Genomic DNA, 15,807 nt, shown 5'->3' on the forward strand with positions numbered 1-15,807 from the left:
AACTTGCCTGTTATTCTGGTTATCTGTTGACTTTCTACTTTTGTATTCCAGTGCCCTATGATAAAAAGGACATCTTTTTTGATATTAGTTTTAGAAGATCTTGTTGGTTTTCATAGAATCCATGAACTTCAGCTTCTTTGGCATTAGTGATTGAGGCATAGCCTCGTATTACTGTGATGTTGAATGGTTTTCCTTGGAAACAATGGACATCATTCTATCATTTTTAAGGCTGCACCCAAAATGCAGACTGTTCTGTTTCAGACTGTTCTGTTGACTGTGAGAGCTACTCTATTTCTTCTTCCTGTCCATTTTAGTTCACTGATTCCTAAGGTGTCGATGTTCACTCTTGCCATTTCCTGCCTGACCATGGCCAATTTATCTTGATTCATGGACCTAACACTCCAAGTTGCTATGCAATATTTACTGTTCTTACAGCACTGGACTTAACTTTCACCACCAGGCTCATCCACAGCTGACCATGGTTCCTCTTTTGGCCCAGCCATTTCATTCTTTCTGGAGCTATTAGTAATTGCCCTCTGCTTTTCCCCTACAGCATATTGAACACCTTTTAACCTTGGGGACTCATCTTCCCATGTCATACCTTTTTGCCTTTTCATACTGTCCATGGGGTTCTCTGGTAAGAATACTAGAGTGAGTTGCCATTTTCTTCTCCAGTGGACTGCGTTTTGTCAGAACTTTTCGCTATGACTCATCCATCTTGGGTGGCTCTGCATGGCATGTTTCATACCTTCATTCAGTTATGCAAGCCCCATCATCACGACAATACTGTGATCCATGAAGGGGACATATTAGGTTACTATGAGGCAGTTGTCTTGCATTTGAGCTTGTGTTCTTAGAAGAAAGTTGCACATTTGAAAGAGTATTCCTATCTCCTCTTAATCTCTACAAATTGATCTTAATTAATTTCAATCTCAAATCCTCTATTTTTTTTTTAACTTTTTTGGGTCTTTTATTCTATTAGGCACTGAATGAAGTGTGTTCTAGTCTTCCAGAGTAATTGTGACTCTGTTTCTCCTTATAGCTACCAATTTTCATTTTATATATTTTAAGTCTTTGGTTCTACATCTATTTACATTTAGACTTGTTATACTCTTTCTGGTTAATTGAAACAATCATTATAAAATGTTCCTTTTTATCTCTAGTCATGCTTTTTGTCTCAAATTTTACTATGTATGATATTAATACAATATGCATACTTCACTTATTAAGGATTAATGTAAATTAGTACTCACCATTTTCTTTGTAAGATGAATAGAACATTGTTATTTCCTTTTTGACTTATATAGTATTGATGTCATGCATTTTAATTCTGTATGTATTTGACATGTTCAGTCATTACTATTTCATTAATCATTACTGTTTCAATATTCATTTAAATTAATGCATATATTTACACTTTTTGTTACTTATCTTATCCTTTAATTTCCCTTCTTGAATCTTTTTTCTTCTGACTGAACAAGAGCCTTTAGTATTTCTTTTAGTGTATGTTTGCTGGTGACAGATTGTTTTCATTTGTTGGAAAATGTCTTAATTTTGCTTTCAATTTTAAAAGATGCTTTTACTGAGTTTAGAATTTAAGTTTTATTTTCTATTAGTATTTTGAGATATTTTGTTATGATTTGTCTTTCATTGGTTTGTTGAAAATTAAGCTTTCAATCTAGTTATCTTTGAAAGTTATGTTCTTTTTAAAATTCTTTTCTCTCCTTGAAAATCTGTGTCTTTGTTTTAGGCTGTCAACAGTTTGACAGTGATATGCTTAGGTATGATGTTATATGTATTCTGCTTGGGATTTGCAGTCTTTTTTAAAAAGCTGTAGCTTAGCGGGTTTTTTTGCACACTTGGGAAAATTTTTAATTATTATCTATTCAAATTATGCAGTTACTTGATTACCTTCCATCTCTTCTCCTAATGATGACCCCATTTTCTAGATTTCTTGTTAGCCCTTTTCTATTGGTTGTTGTTTCTCTTGGGTTTTGGTGATATCTTGTTTTCTCATATAACCTGTGATTGTAGATGAACAGCTTAGATACTATATATTAAAAACTGTAGATATAATTAGATGGTCTGGGTGATATCATCTTTCAGAGAGGGTTTGTCTTTGCTTTTAACAGGTGAACAGTCTAGGAACATGCATAATCCCTGATTGCCTTCATCTAATCATATATTGAGATTATTTGAAACTGGGTTTCAGTCCCTGTGAAGGCTTCTTTATTTTTTTTTCACTCTTATTCTTAGGGGATAGTCTTCAAGACTTAGGTCTTTGAGAGATTTATCAGGCCTCTCTTCCGTTGAAGGACCTTAATTCTACTTTTGTCCATTTGTTGTCTGGTTGCTAAGTCATGTCTGACTCTTTTGCAACCCCATGGACTGTTGCTTTCCAGGCTCTTCTGTCCATGGGATTTCCCAGGTAAGAATAAATGGAGTTGGTTGCCATTTCTTTCTTCAGGGGATCTTCCTGACCCAGGGATCAAATCTGTATCTCCCGCACTGGCAGGCAGATTCTTATCACTGAGCCACCTGGAAAGCTCTTCACTCCTTTAGTCACATAAATTTGTCAAAAAGCTGTGTTAATCTTCTGTTGTCCAATATTTGCTTTAAGAATTAATAAACACCTCTTTTTTAAAAAAGAGTTCCAAATTCCATAAGTTATGTCTTATCTCAGGGCTTCCCAGGTGGTGCTAGTGGTAAAGAACCCACCTGTCAATGCAGGAAATGCAGGAGATGAGGGTTCGATCCCTGGGTCAGGAAGATCCCCTGGAGAAGGAAATGGCAACCCACTCCAGTATTCTTGCCTGGAGAATCCCATGGACAGAGGAACCTGGCAGGCTATGGTCAATAAGGTTGCAAAGAGTCGGACACAACTGAAGTGACTTAGCACACACATACACGTCTTATCTCTAATTCCTGCAATTTCTCACTTCCTTTGTAGCTCTCCAATACTATTACAAAATTAAATATATTTAATATTTTCTTCCACCTTTTTTAGTCCACAGAGGGAGTGCTGGTACAGACTACCTACACTGCCATTAGCAGAAAATTTCAACTTACTGAGATAGCTGTTCCTGGAATGCAGAGTCCAGAATGCAGAGTCTATATATATATATATATATATATATACACATACATACATACATATATATGTGTATATTTTTTAATTATCAAAACTTTCCAACTAACATAAAAATGAAAGTGCTGTGATTTATAACATGACTTTACTCCCAATTTTTGTTGCTAAAAATTGTCATTCACTCTTGTGTTAAACACTTTATAAACTAATGTGAGAAAATTACTTCTGGTGATATAAAATTTTATTATAGTAACTGTCAAACTTTAGCAAAAGGAGGAGATTGGCAAGGAGTCTTTTAGATTTCTTTTTTGAGAGTATGTTTTTATTTTCTTTGGATGATTAATAGAAAATTAAGTTAATGAAAACTGGTGTCGAAATCAGTGACTTAAAAATATTGAGTCGGCCAAAATGTTTGTTTTTCCATCCAATAGTATGGAAAAACACAAATGAACTTTTTGGTCAACCCATAAAGATGATTTTCAACCTTGTTATTCCCAGATACATTAAAAAAAAAAATACAATTCTTAATTACTAAGACCCTCCCCCCCAAAAAGAGACACTTTTCCTTTTGTAAACATACTGTTAATTCCTAGGACAAAGGGAGACTGTTTTGTGGGCCTCCCTGTATCTCAAGGGATACTTGGGAATTAATTGAGGAATGGATGATGGAAAATTATCAGTGGAATATGAGAACTAAATCTTAAGTAGGTAAATCCCAAGGTCAGTATAAACTGATTGAGGGAGATGTAGTGTACAGACTTGACTAGGGAAAGTAGTGTGAGTTAGCCATATCTTTTTATGACAGTACTATAATACAGTTTATTTGTATTTACAGCAAAACTATTTTAACACAGCTTAAAATATAAATTTTTAAATTAAAGTGCAGTTTATGTTAATTTTTCAAAAAAGAATCTTGTTCTGTGAATTCAGTAAGTATGAGAAAGCTTTCACTCAAACCAATATTTATGCACCAGATGATTCAAAGGGGGGAGTACTTTGATTAAATTTGAGTAGAAGTGCATTCACAAATTATACTTCATTAGAGAAACTTGTTTTGGAGGGAAAAACCTATAAAAGCAATAACTAGAGAACTCCACAGTTGGAAGTTATCAGAAAATTTCTGTTAGAGGAAGATTAATGCACTAAATATGGGAATATTTTCTTTCACAAATCAGTTTTCAGTATTCTGTATTTATACACAAGTAAAATTGTCTATTTCTTAAAAGTGAGAACGTTTTCTCACACAAAGTCAGAATTATAAATTATTCATTTATAATTTATATAATTTATAATTATATTTAAAAAAGGCTTCCCTGGTGGCTCAGAGAGATAAGAATCCACCTGCAATGCAGGAGACCTGGGTTTGGAAGACCCCCTGGAGGAGAGCATGGCAACCCACTCCAGTATGTTTGCCTGGAGAATCCCCCTGGATAGAGGAGCCTGGTGGGCTACTCTCCATGGGGATGCAAAGAGTTGGACATAACTGAGTGACTAAGTATACACAATAGAGAGGCCCTATGGTTCTTGTAATTTGTATATGTCTTTGTCCATGAGTTACACCTTACTGACAACAGATAAATAACTAAGAACAGTAAATTTTCTAAGAATATATCATTTTCTTAAAATGCCACAAAATTAATACTAGGAGGAAACTATATATTTGATACAGTAGAAGAAGTCTTCCTCTAGAAGCAATTTTTCATCTTGTTTATTGCTTTGTTTTCATGCTCATGTCTGTAGAACAAGTGGGGATAAATAGGCCAGTCCAAAAATTACCTCTCATTTAATTAAAAACACACACACATGTGCATACATGCAAAACTTTATTAAGTGTGACATATTTTGTCTCTTGAATTTTATACTTTCTCCATTCTTAGTAACTCTAGCCATCAACAGTCTGTCAACAGATAAGCAATGTTGATGAGCTTCTTATATTTTTCTTTTTACACATGATCACATATGGACACATTAATATGTTACTTGTGCACACATATATGTGTGTTTTCATTATCTTAATATAGAATTATACATACATTTTTGCATATTTTGCACTCAATAGTACTTTTAACCAACTGAAGAGCCTATGGTGTGGACATGCCGTATTTTTTTCAACCACTTGCCACTGTTTATTGACAGTTTTGCCATGAGGAAAACTGATCCACCATCCTCAAGAGATGTCACAGAAAACAGGTTAGAGGACAACATAATCATGCTCTTACCTACCAGAGCCTTCTTTTTGCTTGTAAAAATGAGATTCTTGGATTGAATTGTGTTTTCCTATTTTTACAGAGGTTGCCAGATTTCTCTTGAATAAGACTAATATTTCCTATTTCTAATAGTATAAAAATGTGCCCTTCCCCTCTATTAAAAGTAGCTATTATTCTTTAACCTTGAGGAATTTTATGATTTCAAAGTGATAACTAGTTTTATTTTAATGGACATATTGATATACCTGTTTAAAAGTTCCTTTACCACTTTGCTAATTTGCAGGTTGTCTTTATAAACTGTTCATAACTTTTGCTGTTTGGATTGTCTTCTCAGTATGTTACAGCTCTTTATATACTAAATGTAGTAACTTAAAAAAAACTTATTGTCTCTTGACTTTGTATATGATAGTTCTCATTCACAAGTAATTTTTTTTACATGTTTAAATATGCCCATCTCTTCTTTCATAGTTTCTGAATTTCTAGTCCTAGTTGAGCTTTATATATTACAATAAATCCCATACTTATGAATGAGTTCCATTCTGAACATGCGTTTGTAAGTCACTTTGTTCACAGAACACTTTCCCCTGACATCTTTTCTCATGGAATGGTACAATATGTCCAGGAATCATGCTTTTGTAAACCTGAGAATTGGGCCCTGATGCCAAAACCTATATTTTTCACCTTAGGAAGCTGGAAATAAGCAGCCTTATCCTGCCAGAAAAACCCACTGGTTCATTTTTCCCTTCACTGCAACAGCTTTGGTTGAGTTTTTTATTTTTCTGAAAGAAGCGGGCTGTTTGCCACTTCTTGCCAGAAGTCCCATGAGTACTGTTTCACTTAATCAGTGTCACAGCAGGTATGGCAGTCAACACTCAAATAACACTTTCCTCTGACCTATTTTCTCATGGAAAGGTACAGTGTGTCCTAGGAGTGTCTTTACACAGTTCTGAAACTGCAGGGAAACATGATTTTGTGAACCTGGGAATTGGGGCCTGATGGCAAAAGAAGTATTTTCCCACTGTGAAAGCTGGATAGTTTCAGCCTCAAAGCTGCCAGAAAAACACACTGTTTCATTTTTCTCATTAAAGCAATAGCTTTGGTTAAGTTTTGGAGTTTTATGAAAGCAACAGACTCCTTCCAACTTCAGGCAGGGAAGTCACCTGACAGTATTGTTTCACCTAATAATAACAGGTATGGAAATCAACTCTCAGAGAACAATCTCCCCTGACATCTTATCTCAATTGGAATGGTACAGTGTATCCTACCTGTGTCTTTACACAACTCTGAAACAGCCAGAAAACATGCCTTTGTGAACCTGGGAATTGTGCTCTTAGGGTAAAAGCAATATGTTCCACCTGTGGAAGCTCTATAATTGCAGCCTCAACCTGCCTTAAAACCACACTGGTTCATTTTTCTCTTCATTCACAAACAGCTTTGGAAAAGTTTTTGAGCTTAATGAAAGAAACAGACTGCTTGCCTCCTCTTGCTGGGAAGTCATCTGACAGGACAGATTCACTAATCATGGTAACAATGGGTATGGCAGTCAACACTCACAGAACACTCTCCCCTGACCTCTCTTCTCATGGAATGGTACATTGTGAATTTCTCCATATTTCAGCCCGGAAACTGGGAGTGCAGAGTTTCCTGCCTGAAGTACGAAATTTTTCATATTTTAGCCCAAAACCTGTGGTGCAGAGTTTCCCACCTGAAATATGAAATTTTCTATATTTCCAGCCCAGAAACTTGGGAGTGTAGAGTTTTCTGCCTGAAATATGAAATTGTCCATATTTCAGCCTGGAAACTCGGGATACAGACTTTCCTGCCTGAAATATGTAATTCTCCATATGTCATCTAGGAAAATTGGGGTGCAGATTTTCCTGCAAGAAATGTCAAATTCTCCACACTTCATGCAGGAAAATTGAGGTGCAGATTTTCCTGCCTGAAGTGTGAAACTCCCCAAATTTCATTCAGGAAAACTGGGGTGCAGGATTTCCTGCCTAAAATGTGAAATTCTCCATATTTCATCCAGGAAAGCTGGGGTGCAGATTTTCCTGCCTGAATTAGGAAATTCTACACATTTCAACCAGAAAAATTGGCGCTTAGATAAAAATATGGGAAATACATCTTCAGAGTTAACACCTTTTGAATTATTTTTGAAAAAATCATCAAAATTTCTATGCATCTTGTGATGGTGCTCATTTTCAGAACATCGGCTTGGCAAAATGTGACTTTTACATCACTCATATTTATCTTGTTGGTAGATTCTTTGGCCTCTTTTGACTAGTTCTTTTTGAAGCAAAGATTAAAGCAGTAAATCTAGTTTATGTGATTTATAATAACCTCATCCAAAGTAATTTCACAATTGGTTTTTCTGTTGTATAAAGTTTTCCATTTTCATTTGTTTCTTTTTTCTTCTTGTTTTTCTTTTGTGTTTGTAGCTCTACATAAAATATTTTTTGTAATTGAAGTATAGTATATTAACATAACTATATTTGTGTTGTAATACAACATAATGATTCAATATTTTTACAGAATAAATTTTATTTAAACATGACCAAATTGTGAGTTGCTTGCTGGTTTCGGAGATGAATTCCTTGTGGATATCTTGGTTTGCAAATATTTCTTCATATTCTGGATTGCCTTCTTCATTCCTTAAGGTTTCCTTTCCTGGGCACCTGCTTTGAAATTGAAGTAGGTCATGCTTTGCTGTTTTTGGTTTATTTCTCATGGCTCTAGGAGATGGATTCCGAAAGACCTTGCAATGTTGTCGTCCAAACCCAAAAAAACCTTGTAGTTTATATCATCCAGTGTCCTATGTTTTCCTTAAGAATTTCATAGACTCCCTCCTGACCTTGAGATCTTTATTATTTGGAGTTAATTTTGTATATGGTGTTAGAGAGTGTTCTAACCTCATTCTCATTTTCTTAGTTTTAATAACCCTCGCATGATCCTTCATAGTGTCTGTTACAAATGTATATTCCCAGCATCAGGGGAGGAATATTCCCTTTTCTCCACACCTTCACCATCAGTTAGTGTTTGTCAAATTCCTGTGGTTTCGATTTGAATTTCTAATATTTAGCGAAACTGACCTCTTTTCATGTGATTTCTTTTCAAGAGTGATTTCATGTTACCGCTTGAGGCCGCTTCTTGTAACTTGGCCCTGTTTTGAATTCTTTTCTGATGACCACCCCTAGGACGTTTGTTGAGATCAACTGTTTTTGACTTACCCTTTGGCCTTGAGAATACTCAATGCCCATCAGCACAGCTTTTCAAACTATTGTTACAGAAAATGGCCACAAGGCGGCAGCATTACTCAGCCTCACACATTTTTTCCCCCCACCCCGGTCATTTTTGTGTGATTTTATATTGGAATCGAGGTGATTTCTGATATTGTGTGTTTCGGGTGTACAGAAACTTGATTCATTAATGTATGGGCATTTATCTATTCTCTTTAAAGTTTTTGTTCTCACCTAGGTGATTATAGTGTGTTCAGTAAATGTCCATCTGCTATTCAGCAGGTCGTTTTCTATCATCTATTGGATATATACGTGTGTCTGCTGCTGCAAAGTCACTTCAGTCGTGTCCGACTCTGTGCGACCCCATAGACGGCAGCCCACCAGGCTTCCCCGTCCCTGGAATTCTCCAGGCAAGAATGCTGGAGTGGGTTGCCATTTCCTTCTCCAATGCATGAAAGTGAAAAGTGAAAGTGAAGTCGCTCAGTCGTGTCCGACTCTTAGCAACCCCATGGACCACAGTCTACCAGGCTCCTCCCTCCATGGGATTTTCCAGATGTGTATCTACCTTAATTCAAATCTCTTAATTTACCTCACCTGTATCTAGAGATGGAGGGCTTCTGCAGAGGGCAAGAGGCACTTTAGCAACATTGTGGGGTCACACTGCCTGCCACATCCTCCCAGGATCCTGAGCCCCACAACAATCCAGCCTTGGGACCCAAGCCTGCCCAGTCTCCAGAGATGTGATACCAGGCAAGGTAATCATGGGATGAAGGGAATAGAGTCAGTATATCTTTCTATATTTACTGTGTTATACAGTTATTTGAACTTGAGTATATAGGTGAATTACAAGGCAGTGGGTGTTTGTTTGTTTTTTAATTCATAGTCACTTGATTCACTCACACATTGATGTGTACATGCTGTGTTTCAGGGACTGTTCCTGTATTGATTATGACAGAAAGTGGAGTATCATTCCTAGTGTTACCCAGTAGGTCCTTGGGGCTTATTTTCTCAATAGTAGTGTGCATATGTTAGTCAAGTAGCTTTCCAAAATCTTTCTTCTTTGCTAACAGTGAGAAGAGTTTTTTCTAAATCTGTGAACTGTTTATCTTGGCTCAAAGAGCTCATATGTATCCAGTTTTAGATTCCACCTAGAAGTGACATCATATTCTATTTGTCACTCCCTGTCTTACCTCACTGCTATGATCATCTCTACCTTCTTGCCTGTGCCTGAACATGGCATTGTTCCATTGTTCCTTGTGATTGATTAATACACCACTGTGTGTATAGAACCCATTTTCTTTATTCATTTCTGTGTCCTTGTACACTTAAGTTTCACCAGTGTCCTTGCTATGGAAACTGGTCCGGCAGGGATGGCAAGGTACCCTTGTCTTTGAACATGTTGCTTTTCGCTGTATCACAGGCATGTGATTACTGCTTTCTAAGGCACTTCTATGTTTTATTTTTTGAAGATCCTCATATTGTTCCATCTAGTGGATGAACCAATGAACAATTTTAGTAATTTCATCCAAATTAATTTCTTGATGGGAATTTCTATTCCTAAAATTTTCCCATTTTTATTTCTCAGATGGTAAAGCGTCTGCCTACAAGGCAGGAGACCTGGGTTTGATCCCTGGGTTGGGAAGATCCCCTGGAGAAGGAAATGGCAACCCACTCCAGTATTCATGCCTGGAAAATCCCATGGACCGAGGAGCCTGGTGGGCTATAGTCCACGGGGTCACAAAGAGTCGGACACAACTGAGCGACTTCACTTCACTTCACTTCAATCTTCATTCTTGATTATTTGTTGTGTTTGTAGCTATCCATCCACTGTTTCTTTTTCAACTGAGGTACAGTTGATTCACATTATATATTTGCTTTGAGATACAACATAATGATTCAATATTTTAATAGAATATACGCCATTTAAAGATATTACAAAATCATGTCTTTATTTCTCTCTGCTGCATACTATATCCTATTATTTTTCATACATTATACATAGTGATTTTTATCTCTTAACCTCTACCCTCATCTGGCAATACCCACAACCAAATACCCACAGGCATCCATTAGTTTCTGGAGTTGTGAATCTCTTTCTGTTTCATAGATAAGTTCATTTGTGTCATATTTTAGATTAAACTTAAATGTGATTTCCTATGGCAGTTTTCTGTGTGTTTCTGACAAGCTTGCCTTAGATGAGACTATGTAAATACATTTTCCTGAAAATAGTATAATTTTAAGGAATAATATAATTTCAATCAGAATTTTTTTTCCATATTTCATCCAGGAAAGCACAGAATCTTAACCACTGGACTGCAGGGAAGTCCCCCTAAGCATTATTTTTTTTAAAGTAACCTTTTTAAAGTAACCTTTATTTCATATTGTAGTAACATTGATATACCATGTGTTGTTGATGGCAGGTGAACCAAATACATTTTCTATTTTGTTGTTGTTTAGTCATCATGTCTAACTATATTTGTAGGAGCGTTTCCTTTTCTCTAGGCCCTGTTACACTTGTAAGACATCTATTTGCTTATGCATATGTGTACATAGATATAAATTCTAGGTACACAGAGGCATAAATATCTATGTACTTAGATGTGTAAATGTTTAGATACATTGAAATGTAAATTCTAGGTACATAGATATGTAAATGTCTAGGAACACTGATGCATAAATATATAGGTACACAGAAATGTAAATTCTAGGTACATAGATATATAAATGTCTAGATACATAGAGATATAAATGCCAGGGTACATAGAGACATAAATATCTACATAAAGAGAAATATAAATGTCTATGTACATATAGACATAAATATCTATGTACATACAGATATAAATATCTATTATACATATAGATGTAGATATCTATACACACAGACATATAAATATCTATATACATGGAAGATGGTTACACAGTGGATAATGTGAGAGACAACTTTATAGGTAGACAAAATAAGTGATACAGATAGTGGCATTTAGAAAATCATATTATGAGAGAGAAACATAAAGAATTTCAAAGCAAAGAAAACAAATCTAACCAGGACTCATGTAACTAGTTTTAATCTGGTGGCAATAAACCATCAAGTCCACAGGAGATTCAGGTGGTGATGGCAAATTCTGTAAGGGTCAGGTAGTGAAAAAAAGTTAAATGTTTCATTTTTGTTTACAAAGTATATCTTATCAACTTAATGATATATACTTGTTGATACTTCCTTAAGTATGTATCATCCCACACATCTTCATATGCCTTCATCCAAACTGTTTCAGCTCAAATCATTTCAAGCATAACTCCAATTTGTTGCAACTCTGATTATTCATGTCTTGGCAATTTTATAAGAAAGACACATTGTAATTCATTCACATACACCAGTGAAGGCTAGGATTTCTGTCTAATGTATGTTTTTTTAGGGGCCTTATAAATCATTTAAAATTTCAACCCTTCTCCCTGTTCTGACTCAATTGACATGGGAAAAGCTATGGAAAGAGTGTTTATTATAATCTGAACTCACCAGATATTTCTTATTTGGTGTACATGAAGATGTGAGAAGTAAGACTTTGATGGATATAAAAAGAAATATTTTGAATGTAGAAACATGATTAGAAACTGGGAGAGTCATTTGACCAGAGAGCAATCGCAATGGATCAACTCCACCTCCCTCAACCATGAGGACAAGTTTATTTTGGTAATAACATCAGCAACTGAGGAGTTAAAGTGTTAAATCTGTGAAAAATTATTAACAGAAAGTGAAAGTCGCTCAATTGTGTCCAAATCTTTGTGAACCCATGGATTGTAGCCTGCCAGGTTCCTCTATCTATGGAGTTCTCCAGGCAAGAACACTGAGTGGGTTGCCGTTCCCTTCTACAGGGGACCTTCCCGACCCAAGGATCGAACCCAGGTCTCTTGCATTGCAGGCAGATTCTTTACCATCTGAGCCACTAGGGAAGCCTCAATTAACAGAAAGGCAGAGGAAATGTTTTCATAGATAGAACACAACTTTCCAAAAGGCTGTAAATTTCAGATAAATGTTTTATTATTTTAAATCTTGAGTGGATTACATATGTTTTACAGACTGTTCAAAGTAACATTCTATTCCTTCCTGGAATGAATACATCACCTTTTGATTCATGCACTTGTGACCCACTTAACCAAACTTAGTTAAGTCCTACTTACTTAAGTCAATTCACTCTATATTGGAGAGTATTCTAAGCCAATGTGTGCATACCAGCTGCAGATCTGACAAGAAACATTTACTCTCACGTTCTTGTTCAGTTGCTACGTTGTGTCTGACTCTTTGTGACCCCATGGACTGCAGTGTGCCAGGATTCCCTGTCCTTCACTGTCTCTTGGAGTTTGCCCAAACTCTTGTTCATTGAGTTGGTGATGCCATCTAAACATCTCTTCCTCTGTCACCCACTTTTCCTTTTGCCTTCAATCTTTCCCAGCATCAGGGTTCAATAAGTTGGTTCTTTGCATCAGGTGGCCAATGTATTGGAGCTTCAGGTTCAGCATCAGTTCTTCCAATGAATATTCAGGGTTGATTTCCTTTAGGATTGACTGGTTTGATCTCCTAGGTGTCCAACAGACTCTCAAGAGTCTTCTTTAGCACCACAGTTTGAAAGTATCAATTCTTTGGTGCTCAACCTTCTTTATGGTCCAACTCTCATGTCCGTACATGAGTACTGGAAAAACCAGTAGCTTTTACTCTCACATATGTGGTATCGAATTTGTCATTACACATTGCTTGCGATCTTTAGACTCTTGCTTCACACTTCATGTAATCATGTCGTGTTGTAATTAAATCCAATTTGAAACTAAAATTATTTTAAAGATGTGGTTTGCCTACCAGTAGCATAGGAGTGCCAGAGAAGACAATGGCACCCCACTCCAGTACTCTTGCCTGGAAAATTCCATGGACGGAGGAGCCTGGTAGGCTGCAGTCCATGGGGTCGCTAAGAGTCGGGCACGACTGAGCGACTTCACTTTCACTTTTCACTTTCATGCATTGGAGAAGGAAATGGCAGCCCACTCCAGTGTTCTTGCCTGGAGAATCCCAGGGACGGGGGAGCCTGGTGGGCTGCCGTCTATGGAGTTGCACAGAGTCAGACACGACTGAAGTGACTTAGCAGCAGCAGCAGCAGCATAGGAGTGTTCTGTTTTCTCCAGCACCTGTTACCCTGGTGTGACATCCGGAAACTCAGAAATTCTTACTTGATATGAAAATCATTTCATTTTAGCACAGTTTGAACAGAGAAGTAAAAAAAATCAGGGTGTCTATTTTATCAGGTTTCTTCAGGGAGAAAGTTGAAACTGTTAGAAGGCAAAATGCATGCAGCTTATGGTTTCTTTGACTCTGATTTTTGCAGGGATTTTCTTATGTATTTTTTTTTCAAGTGTGACCTTTCATTCATATAGCAGCAAATAACAGAGTTAAAAGAAACTAATTTGAAATGATGGCTTTACCTTTGGGCTCGGCTAGATAGGAAACCTAACAAATTAGCTGAGAAAAGATTTAAAAATTTTCTACATTCAAAACAAAACTCAAAAGAATTTTTTTGGAATGTTGAGGAGGACTTCAAACCTGTTCCAGAGTGCTGGATACCAGCGAAGGAAATAGAACAATTAAATGGGAATCCAATGCCTGATGAAAATGGACACATTCCTGGTTGGGTACCAGTGGAGAAAAGCAACAAACAGTACTGCTGGCATTCGTCTGTAGTCAATTATGAGTTTGAGATCGCCCTGGTCCTGAGGCATAATCCTGATGATCCTGGCCTTTTGGAAATTAGTGCAGTGCCGCTCGCAGATCTTCTAGAACAAACACTGGAGCTTATAGGAACCAATATTAATGGAAATCCTTATGGGTTAGGAAGCAAAAAGCATCCATTACATCTTCTTATACCACATGGAGCATTTCAAATGAGAAATCTACCTACCTTGAAGCACGGTGATCTGTTGTCCTGGTTTAATGGTTGCAGAGAGGGTAAAATTGAAGGAATAGTATGGCATTGCAATGATGGCTGTTTAATCAAGGTCCATCGCCACCATCTTGGTTTATGTTGGCCGATCCCAGATACTTATATGAATTCAAAACCAGTTCTTATCAACATGAATCTGAACAAATATGAGTATGCCCTTGATGCTAAGTGTTTATTTAATCATTTTTCAAAAATAGACAATCAGAAATTTGGTAGGCTCAAAGATATAATACTTAATGTATAAACTGGAAGTGCAATTAAAAACCAGCTTGTTAAAAAAAAAAAGAAATGATGGCTTGTTTCTACCCCCAAAAATCTGAACACAAAGGAGCCAATGATTCACAAAGATCAGGGGGCTAAGCTTTTAAGAATATTTGAGGTTGGCAAATAATAACTAACGTGCTTGCAATTTCAACAATACAGTTTTACTCTGATAAAGAATATCCTTTTCTAGCAGGCTCTCAAATGTGGCTGCCTCCTGCCAGAAGCCTTGGATGATGGAATCAGGGTACTTCCTGTCTGTCTTTACAGGACAGGGGGCTGAACTCGAGAAATCCCTGGCTCTTCCCTGGATCCTGACCATCATGTGGCCAGATATTGGTAACAGTTTTGCTTTGCCTGTAGAAGTGTTTAATGACAAAGGTTCTTTCAGTTTCCTGATGTGGGTGACATGTAGAGCCCAGTGATGATTTCTTCTTTAAGAAATGTACATCCTGTTTCCCACACGAGGGTGAGCTGCCTGTCCAATGATAAGAGACCCTGCTTGCATGTGACATCTGCCTCCTGGGAGAGCAGCTTTAGCTAGTTTAAACCTGACCAACTTCTGTCTATCATACAAGGTAGGTTCAGACCACTTTAAGTCCTGTCTACCGGCTTCCCTGGTGGCTCAGACAGTAAAGAATCCGCCTGCAGTGAGGAGACCTGGATTCAATCCCTGAGTCAGGAAGATCCCCTGGAGAAGGAAATGGCAACCCACTTCAGTATTCTTGCCTGGGAAATCTCATGGACAGAGGAGCCTGGAGGGCTACAGTCCATGGGGTCACAAACAACTGGACATGATTGAGCAACTAACACTTTCACTTTTCAAAGTCCTGTCTACACTGATTATGTTTAGATGAGACTGCATGCTTTCTAAGATGAGGACAGTTACACCTGACGATGTTCTCTGTGCACTAGGACATGGAGACCTGGGTAGAGACCTGGCCTGGCCTCTGTCCTGGAAAACTCTGTGCCTGCATCTGAATGTCAGTGCTCAGATGTCTGGGGTCTGGAGCTGAGGCGGGCTTCCCTGG

The 15,807-nt window shown here is 37.2% G+C and overlaps 1 protein-coding gene and 1 pseudogene across 1 annotated transcript in view; both read left to right on the forward strand.

Annotated features, from left to right (window-relative positions):
- The window catches only part of FAM240B (family with sequence similarity 240 member B), a 144,792-nt gene that overhangs the window by 33,916 nt on the left and 95,069 nt on the right, over nt 1–15,807 (forward strand). The gene's annotated exons all lie outside the window — the stretch shown is intronic.
- Nucleotides 13,998–14,779, forward strand: LOC139032375 (RNA ligase 1 pseudogene; annotated as a pseudogene).

Source organism: Odocoileus virginianus, chromosome 31 (assembly GCF_023699985.2).
Source record: "Odocoileus virginianus isolate 20LAN1187 ecotype Illinois chromosome 31, Ovbor_1.2, whole genome shotgun sequence".
Classification (NCBI taxonomy): Eukaryota; Metazoa; Chordata; class Mammalia; order Artiodactyla; family Cervidae; genus Odocoileus; species Odocoileus virginianus.